Here is an 18,853-nt window from a genome sequence, read left to right on the forward strand (position 1 = left end):
ACCAAAACAATGCCTATGCAAAAGTCTAACAGGTGGAAAGGGAAGAATGACTATACAAAGCTTAGTTTTTCCAAAGGGAAACAAAACAGAAGAGAAAACATGCATTCTGTAGACACTATCGAAGAAACTGCCTTCAGTGATACACTTTTCATTGGCATGGTGGTGCAGGAAGTGAACAGTGTTGAGCAGGATAAACAGATTGTGTCATTGCATACAAATGGAACAAATATTCTTTTCAAGTTAGACACCAGGGCAAAGGTCAATATGATCTCTGAGCACAGCATCAGGGTGATGAAGAAAAAGCCATACATCCATGCAAATCCTGTACTGCTCAAAGCCTACACTGGACAAAGCATCAACATGAAAGATCCAACCATGTCAATGTAAACACAAGGTGAAATTTAAAGATAAAGAGCACTACCTCAGGTTCACCGTAGTCCCAGATGGACATGAATCCCTGCTTGGTGACAAAGCATGTGAAGACTTAAACCTAGTCAAGTGGGTGCACCTCTTTAACAGTGACCATGCACAGAACAGCATTGAGGAAATACTGGATCAATTTCCCGACATCTTCGAGGTGTTTGGAGTTCTACCATTCACCTATAAAATACAGTTAAAGGTGGTTGCACAGCCAGTAGTGTATGCCTTGAGGCAGGTTCTAGCACCACTAAAAGAAAAGTGCTAGCAGGAACTTGACCGAATGTCAGTACTAGGGGTCATAAAGAAAGTGGAGGAGCCCACAGAATGGGTGAATTCAATGGTATGTGTCAAAAAGAACAATGGTGACCTAAACATTGCATGGACCCAAAAGACTTGAATGTCAATATAAAGAGCAAACATTATCAGATTCCAACCAGGGATGAAATTATGAATGAGATGGCTGGTACAAAGTTTTTCACTAAATTGGATGCATCCCAAGGTTTCTGGAAAATAAAACTGCATGATGATACAAAATACTGTACATTTAACATACCATTTGGCCGATACTCCTGTCTGACAATGCCATTTGGAATTTCGTCCCCTCCAGAAATGTTTCACAGGACAATGGAGCACAACCTAGAAGGCATCAATGGGATATGTTTGTAAATGATTGACATGATCCAATGGGGATCCACACAGGAGCAACACAAAGAGAGGCTCATCAAAGTGCAACAACACATCCAGAAGTATGGATTAAAGCTAAACAGAGAAAAATGTCAGTTTGGTGTGAAGGAAATCACCTTTCTGGGAGATAAACTGTCAGAGGCAGATGTGGAGCCAGACAAGAAAAAGATGAAAGCAATTCTAGAGATGCCCAGTCCCACTGACAAAAAAAAAGGATATAAATGTATAAATAGTGCTGGGAATGATCAATTTCATAGGTAAATTCATACCAAGCCTGTCTTCCAAAACAATGTACCCTAAGGAAGTTGCTACAGGAAAAATGTGAATTCAAGTGGACAGACAACCACAAGGAAGGATGGGGATGACTGAAGACAATTCCAACTACAGAAATGGTACTTTGCTGTTTTTTGATGCATCTAGAAAGACAAAAATACCCATGGACACTTCAAAAGATGGATTAGGTGCCATTCTACTTCAGGCTGTGGGAGAAGATTGGAGGCCAGTCGCAGACGCATCAAGGATGATGACCACATCTGAATGTTGATGGGCACAGTTTGAGAAAAAGTGTCAAGATCTTGTCTATGAACTCGAAAAATTCCACAGTTATGTGTATGGTCGACCAACGTTCAGGACAGAGACAGACCACAAGTCATTAATAGCCAAAATCAAGAAAAATCTCAGTGAAATGTTGCTGAGAATCAAAAACTAACGATGAAGCTACGATGTTATAACTTTGAATTGGTGTACACACCAGGGCAACTTATTGTGTTAGCTGATGCATTTCCAGGGCAACGACACAGAGTGAAGCACACAATGAGAGTTCCACAGAGATAGATGTGAATCTCCATCTGAACCTGATCACTGAATCTCTTCTCATATCTGACATGAAATCCAAGCAGATCGCAGCTGAAACAGAACAAGAAACAGTTTTACAGAAGGTCATCAAGAATCTGAATGAAGAATGTTTCTAGAGGTAAAAGTCAGCCATACTACAACAGTAGAGTTGAGCTGAGTGTTGCATGGGCTTCTACTAGGACAGAGTAGAATTGTCACTCATCAATCACTGCAATAAGAGATGCTGAAAAGAGTGCATGAGGAGCACCTTGGAATGGAAAAATGCAAGGGGAGGACCAGAACTGCTGTTTATTAGCCAGAGATAAATTCTGACATTGACAGGATGGTTTCAAGCTGTTTGAAATGCCATGCCAAGCAGACAAAGGAACCCATGATTATACTGATGAACTATGGCAGAAAGTTGGGACCGGTTGGAAAGAATTACTTGCTGGTTATTTATTATCTGTCAAACTATCCAGAGGTTGCACTGCTTCCTGATATGCCTCCTACTTACATGATCCAATATATGAAATCGATGTTTGCAAGACACGGAATTCCTCAAATTGTCTACAGTGACAATGGACCATGCTGGAGCTATAGTGAATTCCAGAACTTTCCAGAAGAGTATGATTTCCGAGATGTGACTTCTGCATCCATAGGCAAACGGAAAAGCAGAGAAAGGAGTTCACATAGTTAATCATTTGCTCAAGAAAGCACTAGACAGTGGCTCAGATCCATATCTAGCTCTATTGAGTTACCAAGCTCCGCTACTTGAACATGGCATGTCATCCATTGAACTTCTCATGGGATGTAAATACAACAATTCCCTACTCTGCAGTCCCAAACAAAAACAGAGATGTCAAATGGAAACTAAATTGTCTGCAAGGGAGACAAAAGGCAAACTATAACAAGTTAGTGAAAAGCTTAGGGCCACTGGCACAACATGACACAGTGAGACTCAGAGATTCCAACTCTTAGGACAAAAAGGTTACTGTTCTGGGAGAAGTAATTCCAAGATCCTACACTGTCAGAACAGAGGAGGGTCAAATACTCAGGAGGAATCGAAGGAGCCTGCTGAAAACACCAGAGATCCTGCAGGAACAGATAAATGCAGAAAGTTCAGCCTACAAAGAAATAGTGGGAACACCAGCCATGCTAGACAATAGTGGACCAGCAGAGCCATCACAAGCACATGTATTAAGAAGATCCACATGAGTTTTCAAACCAGCTGACAGACTGAATCTATAAAAAAAAACTGCACACTTAAAAGTTTGTGTTGCTGATGTTCATGTTGCGATTGTGTTGAACTTTAAATTGAAAGAATACTCTATTGTTGTGTCATGTTTGATTAAACATCTCAAGGAAAGAGGATGTAGTGATAGAGTACTACCACCAAGAGGAGTTGGAGATGGAGTGTATAGCATCTGGGGAATGTTGCATCTTGGGTAGATTCAAAATGAATGACTCCACATGAGGTCTGGCATGTGTTTGTTCTGTCTTCAGTGCTGGTTGCTTAGTTAATAAACCTAGTTGTTTTTAAAAGAGCCCAAGTTTCTTTATTGCAATAGAAGTAGCATCACACTAGAGATGCTGAAAAGACCAGCTGAATTCCTTGAGCATTGTGTGTTTCCTACAGCTAGAATTTAATCCGTTAAAACAACAAGAAGTGTTCTGGTAATACACTTACTTTTGATCTTTGTTCTACATCCTCATCATGCATGACCTGTTTCTGCATGGAGGGAGTTCAACACATGCAGTGATCTCGAATACTGAGAACAGACTTTAGAAATCTAAGCTTGAACATCAAAACAAAACATGACAAATGTTGTAAATCTGAAATGAAAACAGCAAATGGTCTAAAACCTCAGCCTGTCAGATAGCATCTGTGGAAAATGAAACAATAAATATTTCAGATCTGGGACATTTCGAGGATGCTCAGCAATTGTGTTCTTATTAAAAGGTTGAAGCTGGTTTTGTGATTACTTAATGGGGTACATAACATGCTGTTGCTGTGAAATTTCAGGAATCATCTAATTTCCAGTAAGTTTTCCTTTCTATTTTGCTCAGAAATCTTCCAATTATCCTTGTCACTGCCAGTGGCTCTGGTTTTTTTTACCGTTACCTCCCAGTTGCCCATCTCCCAGATTTCTCACTGATTCCTTCCTCAGCCAAATAGAACTAACAATCATTTCTGCAAACAACCCCTGACCAGTTCCCTCTGTTTGGATTGCCGCCTGATTCGGCTCCAATGAGTTTCCCTCCCCACATCTGCCAACCAGATGCTTTTCTCCAATTACAACTGCAATAAGGTGTCAGGCCAGTGTAGTTTATACAGAATCGGAATGAGAACCAGATTCAATCAATACTTGATATGCTATCTGTGTAGAGTTTTCACATTCTTCATGTGACTGCATGACTTTCCTACAGCTGCTTCTGCTTCCTCCCACATACAGTTTTCTCAGTTAATCATCACTGAAAATTGTAACTTGTATCTAGATAGAACTTTCCAGAAGAAAGTTCTCCCATTCCAAGGTAGAACTTGAGGGCAATGGTTGAGAGTATCAGGAGAATTAAATATGGGTTTAATGTTGGATTTATTGTAGATGGCTCTTTGCTAGCTGGATATAACCATATAACCATATAACCACTTATGGAGCGGAAACAGGCCATGTTGGCCTTTCGAGTCCGCACTGGTTCACTGATTTTGTGCGCCCTCTTCAGGCAATGGTCTCGATGGGTTTGGTCCTTAAATTCCAACTTCAGTGGCTAAATTCTTCCGTTATTCCACCTTGGCAAACACCAAGAGTTGACTGAATGGACTGAAGGGCCTGTTTCTAGGCAGTAGCTAAAATGCTGAAAATGAGAGGTTACTATATAGGATAATTCACATGTCCAATGGGTTGATCTCTGAGCAAGATGTAAAAATGTACCTTGCACATAAATGGTTCAGATTTATTGTCAGAGTACAATACATACATGACATCACATTTGAGATTCTTTTTTCCTGTCGGCAAGGCAGAATTGCCACTTACTGTTAGTGTAATAAACTGTACTCAAGAAGATGTATATACATGTAAAGAAATAAATATAAACAAACTGTGTAAAAGAGTGTGAAAAAATTCAACAATATGTAAAAGTAAGTCATTACATAAGTCTCTGATTGAATTTGTCATTGAGGAGTCTGATGGTGGAGGGGTAGTATTGCTCTTGACCCTGGTGGTGTGGGTCTTGTGGCACCTAGACCTCTTTCTTGATGGTAGCAATGAGAATAATGTGTGTGCGAGGTGGTGTGGATCACTGATGATCGCTGCTGCCCTCTGACAGCAGTGTTCCCTGTAGATGTTCTCGATGGTGGGGAGGGTTTTATCCGTGATGTCCTGGGCTGTGTCCACTATCGTTTGCAGGGCTTTCTGCTCTGGCATATTGTTGTCACCATACCAGACCTTGATGCAGCCGGTCAGCACTCTTTCCACCACGCAGCTGTAGAAATTTGCCAGTTATATCAAACCTCTGCAAACTCCTGAGGAAGTGAAGGTGCTGACGTTCTTCCTTCACATTGGCCTTGGTGTTTTGGTTCAGGAAAGATCCCCCGAAATAATGACTGCCAAGAACTTACATTTGCTCATCCTTTCCACCAATTATCACTGGATCATACACCTCTTGTGCTCCCCCATCCCACAAAGTTCCATTCCTTTTATTCTTATAATAACACAGAGGGAAGCCATTTGGCCTCATGTCCACATAAGCTCAAAAATCAAAACAAAGAAAATAAAAAGAAGAAGGGGTTAAATTTACTTAGGACACAGATCAAGGGCATTATATTCATTCATGTTGTTGGAAGAGCAATCACATCAGTCCTATTCCTCTCTATATTCTACATGATCCATCTGCCCATCACTATTCCTTCACTCTTTATTTCCCTTTTACTGAACCAAAGTCAAAATTTACAGGTGCTATTTAACCAACCAGTTAACCTCTAGGATGTGGAGGAAACTGCATCCAATTGAAATTGATCATGGAGAGAATATCCAAACTCCAGCAACTGTGGCCAGCATTGAACCCAAGTTCCTGAACATGTGATGCAGCCAACACTAACAGCCTTTCCTGGTGGGTTACAATTCCTAGTCATGCAGCCTGTCACTTTTGAAGACTTGCTGCTTATCTAATCAGAGTCATCCAATGGTTTGACAGAGATCATGACCAGCTAGGTAGGTTGAGTTGAAACTGGCATGCTTCATTACCATTTGGGAGAACTGAAGACCATCTGGGACACCAGATGAAGGTTATAAACAAAAAACTCAACCTTTGCATGGTGTTATCATTAAGCACTGGCCTTTTATCTTACGTATGTTCTCACTTAGTTAAAAACAAATTTAAAGCACCAATAATCACAAAGAAGTTTCCAACTCTCAATATAGCTGTTCCATTCTTAATGATGGTATTAGGCATTCTAGCCAACTGCAGAACACATTGGGATAATTCATTGTGTCCATTCTCAACACAATTCATTTAATCCTAATCATAATTCTGTCATTTAAGAGGAGGTTTGATGAGTACATGGATGTGAGGGGTTTGGTGGGTTATGGGCAAAGGAGTGGGTAGATGGAACTAGTGGAGTTTCACATAAATCAGTGTGGACTAGAAGGGCCAATATGGCCTGTTTCCGTACTGTAAATTGTTTTATGGTTATATAACGAAAAACTCAGAGGATCTAGGGGATGGGGATTTTGCACTTCTATACTCACACTTTTCTGGAGGAATCATAATCGTCTTCTTGATTCTGGTCCAGACCAAAATGGCACACTGACTCATGTAGTAATGATGGGGCTTTTGAACAAATGTGATACTTCTAGTGGACAATGTGCAGCCAGAGTCTGTTCAAGTAAAGACATGAACGCAATCTGACAACCTTAAATCTTCCAGCAATTTATAGTACCTGCTTTACAACAGTGCGCAGTGAACTGGGATTCACTGGTAGGGTGAGTCCCACATATCACCCTGGTTTCCTGCCTAAACCCAGAACCCTTCTGAAGATTACTGTTGAACCCTACCCTAAAGCTAATAAAAGTGTTTGTTCTCCCAGTCATGAGAGCTTTCATTCATCGACATAGTGATGATGCTCACAAGCTGGTTTTACAACTTTACCATACCCTACTTTTCATCATTCTTGTTTATTATCATCTGACAGTACATATTCAACCAGATGAACCAGCAGTTCACCAGACCATGGTGCAAACACATACACACATAATACACACATAATTATCACATATTTACATACAGATATAATTTAAAATAAATGTTTATAAATATTTTGGAATTAATAATCGGTTCCAGGATACTGTTCATCAATCTCACAGCCTGCAGGAAGAAGCTATTCCCCAGCCTGGCAGTCCCCATTTTGCTTCTCCTGTACCTTCTTTTTGATGTCTGGTGACCATCCATTAGTTATTAATTTATGCAGGTCAGCAAAGAAGATTTGGTCCTGCAGAAAAGACCCATACTTCAACTATCCCAGAGGATCTTTCCTGGACCCAGCACGCTAAGGCTAATGTGAAAGCAGAACGTTGGCACCTTCACTTCCTCAGGAGTTTGCAGAGGTGTGGTATGAATTTGGTATGACTGGCAAATTTCTATAGGTGTGTGGTGGAAAGAGTGCTGACCAGCTGCATCATGGTCTGGTATGGGGTCACCAATATGCCAGAGCAGAAAGCCCTGCAAACAATAGTGAACACAGCCCAGGACATCACAGGTAAAACCCTCCCCAGCATCGAGAACATCTACAGGAAACACTGCTGTTGGAGAGCAGCAGCAATCATCAGTGATCCACACCACCTCGCATACGCTCTAATCTTACTGCTATCATTAGGAAGGAGGTCTAGACTCGCACCACCAGGGTCAAGAGCAGCTGCTACCCACCCCCCCACCCCCACCATCAGACTGCTCAATGACAAATTCAATCAGAGGCTTATGTAATGACTGACTTTTACACGTTATAGACTTTTTTTCTAAAGAATTTATGGACCTGTTTTTACTTCAACTTTCCTGACCCTATGGCCTCATAGAGGGATTCATTCCTTGCTATTTCTTCCCAGCAATTTCAGCATATAACATCTTAATAACAGCCTCATCATCCTTTTCCAGTATATATAGCCTCTAGCTTGACCATATTTTTCCAGTCAGCTTTTAACGTCAGGATACTCCTTCTATAGGGGAGAACCTGCTGAGTGGTTAAGTGACAGCTCCCAGTTACATTTGCTGAAAACCTACCTGTAGACAAAGAACAATGAAAACGTTTTGGAGAGCAATCATCTGCAGTGTCTGGTGGAGACGTGGGACTGCATTTAGAAATGTGAATTGATTGGGCTAATTCATGTTCCTTACACCACTAATCTTTGAAGAGGTCTACTGTATAGAATTACAAATGCTAATTTATCCCACTGAACACCCGCTACTAAATTAGCAAGCATTGGAACTGAGAGCCTATCCTGATTTAGATTCCTGGGTTTGTAATCTCTCTTCAGTTCACTAAATGAATATATTGATAACAAAGTTTAAATGCTCCATTGTGAATTTTATCATGAATGCTGTGTGAATATTTAAATATAGTCTTCAAATAGTTAATTTTTACCATTGCATATAATTAATTCTATATAATTAATTTTAGTGACTTTTTTGAGTATGATAATTTTCAAAATCTTTTATTGAATTTGTACTGGTGAGCAAAAATTATTTACAGCAGCCTACTCTCTTCTTTGGCTTGGCTTCGCGGACGAAGATTTATGGAGGGGTAATGTCCACGTCAGCTGCGGGCTCGTTTGTGGCTGACAAGTCCGATGCGGGACAGGCAGACACGGTTGCAGGGGAAAATTGGTTGGTTGGGGTTGGGTGTTGGGTTTTTCCTCTGCCTTTTGTCAGTGAGGTGGGCTCTGCGGTCTTCTTCAAAGGAGGTTGCTGCCCGCCAAACTGTGAGGCGCCAAGATGCACGGTTTGAGGCGATATCAGCCCACTGGCGGTGGTCAATGTGGCAGGCACCAAGAGATTTCTTTAGGCAGTCCTTGTACCTCTTCTTTGGTCCACCTCTGACACGATGGCCAGTGGAGAGCTCGCCATATAACATGATCTTGGGGAGGCGATGGTCCTCCATTCTGGAGATGTGACCTACCCAGCGCAGTTGGATCTTCAACAGCGTGGACTCGATGCTGTCGACCTCTGCCATCTCGAGTACTTCGACGTTAGGGATGAAAGCGCTCCAATGGATGTTGAGGATGGAGCGGAGACAACGCTGGTGGAAGCGTTCTAGGAGCCGTAGGTGATGCCGGTAGAGGACCCATGATTCGGAGCCGAACAGGAGTGTGGGTATGACAACGGCTCTGTATACGCTGATCTTTGTGAGGATTTTCAGTTGGTTGTTTTTCCAGACTCTTTTGTGTAGTCTTCCAAAGGCGCTATTTGCCTTGGCGAGTCTGTTGTCTATCTCATTGTCGATCCTTGCATCTGATGAAATGGTGCAGCCGAGATAGGTAAACTGGTTGACCGTTTTGAGTTTTGTGTGCCCGATGGAGATGTGGGGGGGCTGGTAGTCATGGTGGGGAGCTGGCTGATGGAGGACCTCAGTTTTCTTCAGGCTGACTTCCAGGCCAAACATTTTGGCAGTTTCCATAAAGCAGGACGTCAAGCGCTGAAGAGCTGGCTCTGAATGGGCAACTAAAGCGGCATCGTCTGCAAAGAGTAGTTCACGGACAAGTTTCTCTTGTGTCTTGGTGTGAGCTTGCAGGCGCCTCAGATTGAAGAGACTGCCATCCGTGCGGTACCGGATGTAAACAGTGTCTTCACTGTTGAGGTCTTTCATGGCTTGCTAACCCCTTCATAAAACAACGTAACATAATCCAACCAGCAAAAAAAAACTAAATCATTAATTTCACCAATATGCTGTTAGGATACGCCAGGAAATTTGGCATGTTGTACAATTACTGCCTGGTGTTACAGCATTATTTATAAGAAACCTTTGTCTGTCAATTGATGCATGACCATTGAGAGACATAGCAGTTGCTTATCTTCTGCTTTTAAGTGCATTAGCAATAACTCCTTGCAGGCCAGGCACATCAAAAACTAACAAATGCACATTTAATTGAATTCATAATTTCTTACTTCCTGGATTGTGAGATTTGATGCGGAAGCGGGAGAAGGAGAAGGAATAAAAAGGAACTGACGTGGATCATTGCAGTGCTTTTGATCCCCTCAGCTCAAGGTCAAAGTATAATTATCATTAATAAATTTTGGTAGTGGGCATTGGAAACGTGCAGAGAAAAACCCCATCATCTTCTTCACTCAGGGCAATGCCATGCCTTTGATCAGGAACCATAATGTGGAGTGATGTTCTTCAGCAGATTGTGAGTGGAGAAAATTACTATTCAGAATTCAATGTATCGTTCTTCCAATGCCATAATGTTCCAAAGTGATGAACTAATCTTCCTATAAACTGACACAAGGGCCCTCTGATCGTATGATTTAAACAAGCATTCTGGAGAGTTGCAAATAATTTCTGTCCTGTTTTCCATTGGAAAATGGCAGAGGCAATCATTTATACTTCATGGGTTGTGTCTCTTAACAAAACATTTCAGCTAACTTTGTCCTACCAGCTTGCATTCAACTCTTTGGCATGCATCTACCACCTGATTCATACAAACATTAGTCAGCGGCAGCCAGCTCCATCATTTTATGAGATTAATCCTGAACTGATTGTAACCTCAGCCCTTCATTCCCATCCACCCTCAGTAGCCTAGTCTAATGTCACAAAAGCAAACTGAACAAAATAACAAAACTAATTGCTTTAATGTCAAAATGTGATTGGAGTCATTACATTTAAGCTTTTATTTCATACTTATTTATTTCCATCTGACTATTTTGTTATCGTCGTATTTATGTCTCATTAAAAGCAATACTATTACAGCTTGAGCAATCCAGTGCGAATCCACCACTATCTGTATGTGTCTTCCTCATGCCTGCAGGGGTGCTGCAGTTTCCCCCCCCCCCCCCCGCCACCCTTCTAAAAAGATTAATTTGGATACAATTAGGCAGAATGGTTTTAAATGGCCAGAATCACCTTCTACTGTGTTGAAATAAAATTTAAAATTAAAATCAATCTGCTATTGAATATGTTACAGGCTGATGTAACTTTTTTATATATATAATTTTTAAAGTAACTTTGTGGTTGGACAGGGAAAGACATACACATTTTGAAACTCAGACACAAAGACATTTATGTTCATAGTCATAAAACCAGTGTTATTATTCTTCATTGAAAGCCTGAAACAAAGAATGTTTTCTAAGAAGGACACCAGTTAAACAGAGAGACATCTGGTCAAGCAGGAGGCCATTTCATATAATGACAGGGTTTTTGGGAAAAAAAAAGAAACTAAAACAGTATTGATCAAGTGATTAAGATAGTTCATAAAGCAGCTTGAGTATCATCAACCAGTTTGATCTGAAGACAGAAATGCCATGACACTGCTGATGTGTTCTCCTTGCCAGGGAAATCAGTGATTTGCTGTGGCGATTATAATGGTTGCTTGTGACTGACTGATATTTGGGTAAAAAAATCAAGATTATTCTTGCATTTGGATCATGACCATTTTGATGGTTATTTCATGCAAGACCCTTGCCTGGCTCTGCGAAAGCATCATGGAAGTCAGAAGCCTTATAACCCCCTATGCAAGAAAGGGGGAAATTGTGTCACATCATTTGTTTGAAGAAACATTTCTCTGAAATCAACTCAACAAGAATTTGTGAGTTTTGAGAAGTCTGATGACTCAGTGTCTCAACTATGTAATTAATACTGAACAATAGTTTTAAAAATTCTGAGTTTCAACTCAAGATTTCTAAGACTGAACTTTGAATGTGATTTTTTTCCAGAATTGTGCCTAAGCTAAAATGGTTTGGATAATCCTTACTCCCATTTGCGCATAATGGGGTTAAGTTTAGAATTAAGTAAGATATATTATTAAAAGTTATTAATAAAAAATATTGTTTTGAGATACCATTGTCTTGGTGAATTTCTATTGCTGCTGGTCTATGACATAACAATGAAAACAAATGAACTGCTGAGTTTAATCTTAAAATATAGAACCATTGCCACCATATTCAGGTGCATAAGAGGAAACTGGGGTGTTGAAATCATAATTTTGCTCATACATGAACTTGCAACACATTTTTTTGTTAATGTAAAAACTCAAAGATGAAATGACCATTAAGATCTCTCATTATTTCAAACTTTAAGATTGCAATCCCATTACAGTGATATCTAAGGTGTATACATGCATGAACTGAATATGTGCCTGTTTTAGCATTATTTCCAACCGAGATGTGATAGTTTCAATGTTCAATGTGGCACCGGAAAAGACAGAGAAAAGTCAATTCCATAAAACCTGAATAAAAAACAAACATTGTGGAGACAAACGGTAGATCCTATTTAGATTCACTGAAAGGTAATACTGGAAAATTAAATCCCCAAACACAGAGGATTACTGAAGCAGGTGTTGAAAAGAATGAAATAAAATGGTGCTCGAGAAAAAAAAACATGTTCTAAAAGATAAGTCCCAAGGATGAGAAGGGAAATGTTAAGTTGTGAAACACGATAAAGTAACTGAAGAGCGCTTTTATGTTATTGCGCTTAAAATCCCAAAAAGTGCATCCTCAAGATTGAAGTTTGTAGCTCCACTTTGCAAGAATAAAACAAAAACATAATAATTAAATACGATCATATTTCCTCACTCATTCCAGATCCTGGGGCCACACCACGAGTCACGGACCTCCAGTGAGAGAAGCAATCAGCCACTAGTCGCGGACCTCCAGTGAGAGACGCAATCAACCACTAGTCACGGACCTCCAGTGAGAGACACAATCAGCCACTAGTCACGGACCTCCAGTGAGAGACGCAATCAGCCACTAATCGCAGACCTCCAGTGAGAGACGCAATCAGCCACTACCACTCTGGCTTCTCACTTTAAGCAAAGTTTTTTTTATTTTTCACACTATGAACCATATTAATCAAAATACACACAAACATTTCCCTCTTGAATATAAACAGTGGCATTTGAATCCAGTTTACAACCTCTTTTTTATAAAGAGTGACTGAACTTTCCTGACTATTTACCCATGTGGGACTTTTCAAAGGCCTTAATCAAGTCTATGCAGACAACAACCACAGCTTTTCCATCATCAACTTTCAAGATACACTCCTGGAAAAACTCTATAAGATTAGTGAAACATGACCTACCATGTACAAAGCCATGCTGACTAAACATAATCAGTCCCTGTCTATCCAAATGCTTGTATACGCGATCTCTCAGAACACCTTCCAAGAACTTACCAAATACTGATGTCAGGTTCACCAGCCTATAATTTCCTGGGTTATTTTTGGAGTCATTATTAAACAAAAGGACAATATGACCTACTTTCCAATCCTCCAGCACCTCAACCATGCCTAAGTATGTTTTAAACATATCTGAAAGGGCCCCTGTAATTTCTGCACAAGCTTTCCTCAAGTTCTGAGGGAATATCTTGTCAGGTCCAGGAAATTTATCCACCTTTATTTGCTTTAAGACAGAAAGCACCTCTTTCTCTTTAATCTGTTTGGGCTCCATGGCATCACTGCTTGTTACGTCGCTTCGTTAAACTCTGTGCCAGTTTCATTAGAAAATACAGATGCAAAACAAAACAAAGATTTCCCCCATCTCTTCTGGCTTCACACTAATCTTCAAGATGACCAATTTTACTATTCTTTTGGTCTTAATATACCTGTGGAATAATTTATGATTTTGTTTGACCTTGTCTGCCAAAGCAACCTCATGACTTGTTTTAGCCCTCCTGGTTTCCCTCTTAAGTTATTTTTTTTCCTGCTTGTCGATGATGAAACTAGATTCTAAATGCTATTTCAGATTAATTTCCAAGCTTCTTCAATCCTGTTAATCAAGTCAATATAAATTCTAGACAAAATCCAAGTAAACCTACTTACTCTTTTGGGCTTTTCCACAGTTTATCATTGTTTATTTTTCCTTCTTATTCACTTCATTAAAATACTGCTTAATCTCCAGTAAAACACGCAGACACACAACAGATATAACACACATACAGACAAACAATACATATGCAGGACAAGTATCCATATAAACAAATAAAAAAATATTTTTTTAAAGGATATTTATTAGAATCTCAAAGGGTTAGTGTGAGTAGTTCCTTTGGTCATTCAGTTTTCTCATTGCCCGTGGAAAGAAGCTGTTTCTCAGCCTGGTGGTCCTGGGCCTGATACTCTTGTATCTCTTCTTCGATGGGAGCAGCTGAAAGATACTGTGTGTAAGGTGGAAGGGGTCCTCAATGATTTTGCACCCCCTCTTCAGACAATGATCCCTGTAGATGATGTCGATGGGGATGGAGGGGGGGGGAGGGAATCTCCAGTGATCTTCTCTGCTGCTCTTATGGTCCTGTGGATTGACCACCGATCCATAGCATCCATATCACATTGTGATGCAGCCGGCCAGAATGCTCTTGATAGAGCTCCTGCAGAAGATTGACATAATGTTGGCTGGAATCATTGTCCACTGCAATCTTCTCAGGAAGTGCAGTTGGCTAATGCACCCTCCTGACAAATGAGGAGATGTATGTCCACAATATATCACTAGTTAAGTAAACTCCAAGGAACTTGGTGCTCTCCACTCTCTTCACTGCAGAGTTATTGATGTGTAGTGAAGGGTACTGGATCATGGTCCTCCTGAAGTCCATGATCATCTTCTTTATCTTGTCCACGTTGAGACTCATGTTATTACTCTAGCATTGTATCATGAGGTTTTCTATAGTGCAACTCATCATTGTTGCTGATGGCACCAATTACTGTGGTGTCATCTGAAAACTTAATGACAATGTTGGTGCTGGATCTGATGATGTAGACATGGGTCACTAGTGTGATCACACAGCTCTGATGTGCACCAGTGCTCAAACATCTGCTACTAACCTGGTCACACTCTGGTATTTCCATTAGAAAATCCAGAATCCAGTTACAGACAGGGGTGTTGAGTCCCAATGAGAACAGTTTCTCCACCAGCATCTGGGGAATGTTCACATTAAACGCTGACCTGAAGTTGATGGACAGCCACCAGGTGTATAATGCGTCATTCTCCAGGTGGGTCAGGATGGAGTGAAGAGTCAAAAGTTATGGCATCATATGTGGAACACTTTATGACGAATTGAAAGAGGATTTTTTTTTTAAAGCTGGAAATGATGGGCCCTCTTTTTCCTTTTGGTTGAGTTCAGATGTGTTCATGTTTTCCTTGTGTAAATGAAGAAAAATGCATTTCTGAATTAAGTCATTCAATAAAATATTGCAGATGGACACATACCTAATTAGAATATGGTTATTTTAACAGCACAAGGAAGATTTTAGCACTGTAATTAGATTTCAAATACAGTACCTAGATGGCTAACCAAACAATACCAAATGGCTTAAAATTCTATCATAGTTTCTGGGGAGTCTAATTAGTATTAATTAATTAATGGCCTGTATTATCGTTGATCACCATGAAGTGAATATATTTTGGTGAAAACCCTCCTGATTCAGTCATTCAGTGTGTTCCAACTATGAGTATCCTAATTAGAAGCTGTGGATGAACTAAGAGATCTGCAAATTGTTGATGACCAGATCCATCGTGTTCTGATCAGGCAATTCAAAAATATAAAGAAAGACCAAGATCAACCTTTGGAAAGCCATTAATTCTGCAAAATAAAAGATTGTTCTGAGCTCAGCTAGAATCTCAGACCAGCACTTGACTGCTGTGCGAGAGTTTGCATCCCATCATATTCTATAAGATGAAGCACCATTAATGGTGATACTTCCCTTCTAAATATGCTCAATACCTTTCATGGTCACTTTGAAAGGGAAAACAATGCAGCACCTTTGTGAACTCCAGGCTCCAGGAGAATCTGTACTCCCATTTTCTGAGGTTGACATGAACACATGAACAGAACTTTCATAGAACACTACAGCACAGTGTCTTTGGACCATCTAATCCATGCTGACCTCATCTTTTTGCCTAGTCCCAACTATTTGTACCCAAATAATAGCCCTCTATACCATTCTCATCCATTTGGCTTAAATGTTGTAATTGAACCACCATTCCCCAATTTAACTGGCAAATCGTTCCACAGTCTCACCACTCTCTGAGTGGAGATTCCCCCTAATGCTCCTCTTAAACATTTTGATTTTCACCTTAAATCCATGTTCTCCAGTTCCTATCTCATCCAACCTCAGTGGAAAAAATAGCCTGTTTGTATTTATTCTATGTATGCCCCTCTATCTTTAGCTCTCTCAAATCTCCTCTTAGTCTCTGAGACTCCAGGGAATCAAATCCTAACCTATTCAACCATTTCATATAATTCAGATCCTCCTGTCCTGGTGCCATCCTTGTCAACTTTCTCGACACTCTTCCAAATTATTGATATCCTTCCTGTAGATAGCTGACCGAAATGGCACTCTCCAAATTTAGCCTCACTAAAGTCTTATACAACTTTAACATAACATCTCAACTCCTGTACTCAATACTTTGAATGATGATGATCAATGTGCCAAAAGCTCTCTGTGGTGAAACCACAATTGTACATTTATGTCAGATCTAAATATCATGACCTTTCCTGGTTGACCCTGCTCTTACTAGCTATATCGTGACTCCTCCCCTTTCTTCTCCATAAAGGCTGTCATGCCACAAACCTGCCCCCAGTTTGATTCCAAGTCAGTGTGAGTGACCAACACAGGGCTGCTGTCCATCTCTTGCAAATAAAAGGCTTCAGTTTTGGCACCCTTCAGTCTCTGTATAAGTGATCATGCATCAATCTCTAACTACCAGAAGTGCTCCACTTTCATGGAATTATGTATCTGTATTCCTGGATTCCTCGGTTCCACTGCACTCTGTAGTTCCCTGCTGATTACCATGCAAGTCCCACCCTGGTTTGTCCTCCCAATGTGCAAGACACTTATCCACAACCCATTGTTCTAGCTGGTCCAAACCTCACTGCAAGCTTTGCAAACCTTCCTTGCTGTCCATTGCATCCCCAATCTTAATGTCAGCTGCAAATTTGCTGATCCAATTTACACACATTATCATCCAGATCATTGACATAGATGACAAACAAAAATGAATGCAGCATTGATCCCTGAGGCACAGTTACATTTACTTATTTTAAATGTCTCTGATTATCAGAGGTTTTTCTAAAAATGAAACAGGCCTTTGGCAGTACAAGCACTGAAAGTGTATCCCACGTGCTGCTGTGTTAGTGAAGTCAGATGTAATTGCCAGAACCAAGCTGCTGCTTGTGGCCCACTTTCCTTTGCAAAATTAATTGGAGGCCTGAGGCTTCAAGGTGCAGCTGCAAGAGGTCCATAAGCTACAGAGCCTGTCCCATTCCTTGCCTGCTGTTAGCCCAGTAATAAGGCATATTTAGCAGCCATGCCAAATTGTTAAATCAAATGGTGAAATGCCAGATTAATTGGAGTTTGGCATTTCCCAGATCTTTTGGAGCTAAATATGAACTCTGACTTCAAGGATATTGCACATGACAGCTGTTTATGAAATATGAAGATGCCAGTGGTAGAAAGACAGCCATCATCTTTGTGCCAGTGGTGCAACAAACATTATTTTCCAAAGATCCAAGTCAGACTTGTGCATAAGCTTGAAAAGAAATTTAGTGACCTTCAAAGCACAGGGGATAATTCTACCCAAGCCAACACCAGATAAAGTTGAAACAAGCATAGCAGAGGCATTCCAGAGGTCATAATTTGATTGTAGCATTTCATGCAAATCTTGAAGACCTGTATTCCCAAGTGAAATTGTAAGCAAATTAATTTGTGTAAAACTGAATATAACAAGGCCCATCAAAGTCCATTTGGATGTGGCACCCAGAATAATGTGGAATATGAAGCAGATATATTTTCTGCTGTGTAAAAGAAACTGGCAAATGCTTTTTCTGGCTGTAGATTTTGCACAATGTTTTAAATTCAATAGAAAAACTGATTGTATATAAAGGACAAGCAAAAGCTTCATGCAGGTACAGCAGTGCTTTGCACTGAGTGGAGGCATGAGCCTATTTATTTTTTATTTCTGCATGTGTGTCGGTGTCCGTATTTTCAGCTCTAATTGTTCAACTCCGTTCCAGGCACCTGAGTACTTGAGGGTAATAGTCATGTGTTCTATTGCGAGAGGAGCCACCTTTCCAATAAACCTTGGCCCTGTTTACATGTTTCAGGAAAACAGAGAAGATCCTGTGGCACTACTTGGAAGAGCTCAGGGATGTTAACTCTCTGCCAAGGTATTATCCTGTATGGGCTGATTGGTAGTGATATTTCCTCCATTGCAGCAGTAGCAATGGTTCATTTGTGGCTACGAAACTCTCGGGCACAAGATCATTTATAATGTGATAATGCAGTAAGATCATGGCTGATTTAATGATTAACCATTTTTCTGTCTGATTGTCTAACCCCTCTAAATACATAACATGCACATAACTCAGCCTTGCTATATAAATGTCTAACACTCCAGAGCTCTGACATAGAAACGTTCCAAACATTCACAACCTCTGAACAAGCTTTCCTCATTCCACATCTTTTGATCTGAGACAATTCCACCAAGTTTAGATTTCTCCAGTCATTATTACGTACAGGTGAGGTGACTGAAGATTGGAAGGTGGAACATTTTGTAGGGTTGTTGAGAAAAGCATTGGAACCGCAGGCCTGAGAGCTTAATATCTGTGGTTAGTAAATGAGTAGAGGGACCTCTAATAGGAGAAGATATATATGCACTTGAATGGACAAGGATTGAATAGGGATAATTAGCACATGTTTTTAATCTGTGAGATCAAATCTAATTGAACT

At 40.3% G+C, this 18,853-nt stretch overlaps 1 pseudogene; it reads left to right on the forward strand.

The window, feature by feature from the left end:
* The first annotated feature begins 700 nt into the window (after nucleotides 1-700).
* LOC138753094 (small ribosomal subunit protein eS7-like) lies at nucleotides 701-17,978 on the forward strand (annotated as a pseudogene).
* Nucleotides 17,979-18,853: the final 875 nt, after the last annotated feature.

The sequence above is a fragment of the Narcine bancroftii genome, chromosome 2 (genome assembly GCF_036971445.1).
Source record: "Narcine bancroftii isolate sNarBan1 chromosome 2, sNarBan1.hap1, whole genome shotgun sequence".
Taxonomy (NCBI): Eukaryota; Metazoa; Chordata; class Chondrichthyes; order Torpediniformes; family Narcinidae; genus Narcine; species Narcine bancroftii.